This window comes from Pongo pygmaeus, chromosome 15 (assembly GCF_028885625.2).
Source record: "Pongo pygmaeus isolate AG05252 chromosome 15, NHGRI_mPonPyg2-v2.0_pri, whole genome shotgun sequence".
NCBI lineage: Eukaryota > Metazoa > Chordata > Mammalia > Primates > Hominidae > Pongo > Pongo pygmaeus.
Window position 1 is genome coordinate 72,726,584 of NC_072388.2, and position 5,232 is coordinate 72,731,815.

Genomic DNA, 5,232 nt, shown 5'->3' on the forward strand with positions numbered 1-5,232 from the left:
CGTCTCTACCAAAAATACAAAAAGTAGCCAGGCGTGGTGGTGCATGCCTGTGGACCTAGCTTCTCAGGAGGCTGAGGAGGGAGGATTACTTGAGTCTGGGAGGTGGAGGTTGCAGTGAGCTGAGATCGTGCCGCTGCACTCCAGCCTGGGTGACAGAGTGAGACCCCATCTCAAAAAAGAAAAAAAAAAAACAACAGAATCCACCTGCCATGGAAGGGGGTGTTTAGGACCAGGGAGGAGGAGGCACACAAAAGGAACTCCATCCCTTTCTCAAAGCTGAGCATCCTCAGTCTGGCTGCCAGCCCGAGGGACCCACCTTCCTGGTTCTGGTTTTCCATTGTCTCCCCTGTCTCCAGCTGTCTGGTGGAAAATTCTCTTTCTTCATCAGTCCCCCAGGGGCTGGAGTCCTTTCCTGCTGCAGGGTCCCTGCCAACTCCTGCTGGGTTTTTCTCCTCCCATCTACTCACCTGTTCAGACTTTGGCCAACTGCTTGGCATTGGGCCATTGCTGACCCTTGACCCTCTGAGGCTCAGCTAGTATCTTGGTCCCCACCAGTCTTCTGGTTTGATGGTGAGCTCCCCTCCAATGAAGTAATCAAACCTAGGCTACTTCTCTCTCCTGCCACTGCCAATCCCCACTTCAGGCCACCATCATCTCCTGACTGGGCACCTAGTGTGCCCTCCAGCCTTCCGTGCCTCCATTCCTTTAACTAGTATGGTTCAAAGTGAGTTTACCGAGGTACAACTTGATTAGGAAACTCTCTGCTTATCCTTTAGCATCTCCCCACTGTCCTGTGGATAAAGTCTTGACTCCTTAGCCTGGATTTTTAAGACCTTTGTGAACCGGTACTTCCTATACCTTCCAGCTGCTTCTCTCCCCAGTCTTCTCTTCATCCCAGACAAGCCAGTCATTTGATACTGATTACAGTCCCTGAAGGCTTCTAGATGTCCTTGACACACAGTTGGTACTCACTAAATAGTAATTAACGCACTATGGCCTCTTGCCGCCCGTCTTTGTACGTGCTGTTCCCTCAGTCTGGAATGCCCTTTCCTCCCCTGTTCTCCCAATTCTGCCTGATTGTTTTGGACTCTGCTCACATATGATCTCAAGGAAGCCTTCCTTGCCCTCCCATGTCGGGTACATCTCTCTGTGCTACAATAATACACTGTGCTTTCCTCTGGAAGCACAGGCCCTGGAGTCTTGCTTCCTGGATTTACTTACTTATTTGTTTATTTTTGAGACAGGGTCTCACTCTGTCACCCAGGCTGAAATGCAGTGACATAATCAGGGCTCACTGCAACCTCTGCCTCCTGGGCTCAAGCGATCCTCCCACCTCAGCCTCCCAAGTAGCTGGGACTACAGGGGTGCACCACTATGCTCAACTAATTTTTTGTATTTTTTGTAGGGACAGGGTCTCACCATATTGCCCAGGCTGGTCTTGAACTCCTGGCCTCAAGCAATCTGCCTGCCTTGGCCTCTCGAAGTGCTGGGATTACAGGCATGAGCCACCGCACCCAGCCTGGATTTAAACTCTTGGTATGCTACGTGCCCCAGCTGTGTGACATTGGGCAAGTCACTTAACTTCTCTGTGCCTCCATTTCCTCATCTGTAAGATGGAATCGTAATAATATCTACTAATACGGTTTCTGTAAGGATTATATGAAACAATGCAGCCTCAACAGCTTAGTGCAGCTTCTGGCATATAGTGAACACTCCATAAATGTTAGCTATTATTATTCTAGCCTACATCATAATCTATGGTAGATACCAGTTCCCTGCTTTGTCTTCCTCATTCTAAGCTCCTTGCAGGCAGAGAGTATATCTCATTTAGCATTGAATCTCTGGGTGCCTCTCTTAGAACCTGACACACATGGTGCTCAATACATATTTATTGAATGGATGAATGAATGAATGAATATCTCACTTCTTGGTTTAGCTCAGCAGACTTTGCCTAATCCTGAAGTTCTTTCTGGATTCCCAAGACCAGTTTTCCTTGCTCTGGCCTGGGCAGGTCACAGCCCAGATCTTGTTTATGACATTTTGATTTCAGATCTAAATAACTGGTCTCAACACAAGACAGACATCCCCGCAGGTAGTGTATAAGAGAAGTCACTCATAGTTTGGTAGAAATGCCCTCTCAGCACCTCCACCTCCCTTTGCTCTAATTTGTCATGATGAGGCATGGGCAGCACTCACACAGAACAGGTCATTCCTCCTTTCAATGAGGGTTTGCAGGGCCAGGCCCTGTTGGGTGCTGAGGATGCCAGGGAAGGTAGGGTATGAGCCCTGTTTCTGGAACTTCCTGAGGAGTGGCTGGCTCCAGATCGGGCTGGCCAGGCAAGGAGACAGGCAGTCCCAGTGCTGGACACACACAGCCCATGTCAGGATGTGACCAAAGCATGGGACCGGGAACCAGGGCAGGAAGGCAAGACCAGGAACTCTGGTTTGTAGGATCTAGAGCAAGTCAAAGGTGAGGGCAGGAGGTGAGCGGCTCTGAGAGGAGGCTGAGTGGAGACCGGCAGAGGTCAGAGTCTATTAGGCGAGGTCCTCCCAGGCCCAGCACCATCAGGAAGGAGAGCGCTCCCAGTGCAGGGGTTGTTGTCGGACTTGCTCTTTTTTTTTTTCTTCCTGTCTCCAGGGAGGAGCTAGAAGGCAGAGAGAAAGCCACTCAGGACTTCCCATCCCAGAAGATAAAGGTGAGGAAAGCAGCAGCAGCAGCCACAGGCCAGTATTCCAGAGCAGCTTCGGGTTCCTGTCAAGACCTGCTTTGAGAAGGAGGTGGCTGTGGGGCTGGAGGGCTGGGCCTGTTCCTGAGCTGGCTGCTGGCAGCACAGCAATGAGGCAACATTGAGAACTGTGACACGAGGCCCAGTCCTGCTACTAAACCAACTGTGTGGACTTGTATAGTCACTTAATCCCTCAGGCCTCCATTTCTCCACTTTGGAAAGCAGTGCTGGGACGATGTTAAGGGTTTGCAACCTTCTAACTTGAAGACTTATTTTTAAAAGCAAAACATTTCAAAGAGTCCACATGACAGTAGTGTTCATTTTGGCATCTGTTGATTTAACAAATACAAAATTAGGCTGGGTATAGTCGCTCACGCCTGTAATTCCAGCACTTTGGGAGGCCAAGGCAGGAGGATCACCTGAAGTCAGGAGTTCGAGACCAGCCTGGCCAACATGGTGGAACTCCATCACTACCAAAAATACAAAAATTAGCTGGGCTTGGTGGCACATGCCTTTAATCCCAGCTACTCGGGAGGCTGAGGCAGGAGAATCATTTGAACCTGGGAGGCAGAGGTTGCAGTGAGCTGAGATTGTACCACTGCACCCCAGCCTGGGCAACAGGGCAAGACTCCATTAAAAACAAATATAGAAAATTAGGCATGGTGGTGTTCATCTGTAGTCCCATCTATTTGAGAGGCTAAGGCGGGAGGATCACTTGAGCTCAGGAGCTTGAGTTTGCAGTGAGCTGTGGTCTGCCTGTGAATAGCTGCTGCAGTCCAGCTTGGGCAACATAGCAAGACTCCATCTCTAGTCTTTAAAAAAAGGAAAAATACGGCTGGGCACGGTGATTCATGCTTGTAATCCTAGCACTTCGGGAGGTTGAGGAGAGAGGATCACCTGAGGTCAGGAGGTAGAGACCAGCTTGGCCAACATGGCGGAACCCATCTCTACTAAAAATACAAAAATTAGCTGGGTGTGGTGGCACACGCCTGTAATCCTAGCTACTCACGAGGCTGAAGCAGGAGAATTGCTTGAACCCAGGAGGCAGAGGTTGCAGTAAGCCAAGATCATACCACTGTCCTCCAGCTTGGGCAACGTAGAGAGATCCCATCTCTATTTTTTTAAAAAGGAAAAATACAAGGGATACCAGAGCACCGGGCCAGTGCTTGTTATAAAGTCCATCAATGGGCCAGGCGCGGTGGCTCACGCCTGTAATCCCAACACTTTGGGAAGCCGAAGTGGGTGAATCATGAGGTCAGGAGTTCGAGACCAGTCTGGCCAACATGGTGAAACCCCGTCTCTACTAAAACTTGGTAGTTTTTTGTAAAATTAGCTGGGCATAGTGGTGGGCACCTGTAATCCCAGCTACTTGGGAGGCTGAGGCAGGAGAATCCTTTGAACCCCGGCGGCAGAGGTTTCAGTGAGCCGAGATCACGCCACTGCACTCCAGCCTGAGTGAAAAGAGCAAAACTCCGTTTCAAAAAAATAAAATAACATAAAAAATAAAAAAATAAAGTCCATAAATGATGCCAATATTATGGAACAAAATTTGAAAGCAGGGTGATGAGTAATATTTGTTCCTTTTTGGCTACCCAGTTTTGGAGTCCCTTCCCAGGCTTGTGGAAGATGCCATCTTAGGAGTCTTCATGGAAGCTGGAGCCTATTGCTTAGCTGTCAACATAGAGGCTGAAAATGTCAGATGCTTCTCAGCCTCCTTTAGCTGCAGGGCTTAGTCATGTGATCTGGGCTGGGCCAATCAGGTGCCGTGGACTGAGGAGCCTGGACCAAGCCAGAGCCCAGCACAGAAACTTTTCTGGTGGAAGTGGCCATGGCTACTGCAGCCTTGTCTAGATTCCAGGGCAACAGCAGCAGGGTCATGGTTCAGACCCCAGCCATGGTTGTGGCACAGCTGCCCAGGGCTCTGAGAACAGAGCAGGACTCTCTGGATAGCTTGTGCACCACAGTTCTGGCCATGCTCCTGGCTGCTGTCTGGCAACCTTTGTTGTCATTCATGCCCTGAACCTGGGTCTTCAGCCTTCCCAGAGACTCTGTGGGCTGCCCAGCAGCCCAGCATCCTTCCCAAAAATCCCTCTTCTGCTTAAAATCATCCAGAGCCAGTTTCTGTTGCATTTTTAAGTCAGAGTTCGGACCAATTCACAGTCTTATTTCAGTCTCCGCATCCAACTTATTTTTGTATTTTGCTTTGGTACACACAGTTCTGAGAAAATTCTAATCATACAGATGGATGGTTATAAATAATAATGATAACAACTATTACTAGCTGGGCATGGTGCCTTATGCCTGTCATCCCAGCACTTTGGGAGGCTAGGGCAGGAGGATCACTTGAGCCCAGGAGTTCAAGACCAGCCTGGGCAACATAGCGAGACCCCATCCCTACAAAAAAAAATTTTAAAAATTGCCAGGCATGGTGGTGCATGTCTGTAGTTCCAGCTACTTGGGAGACTGAGGTGGGAGGATTGCTTGAGCCCAGGAAGAAATTGAGACT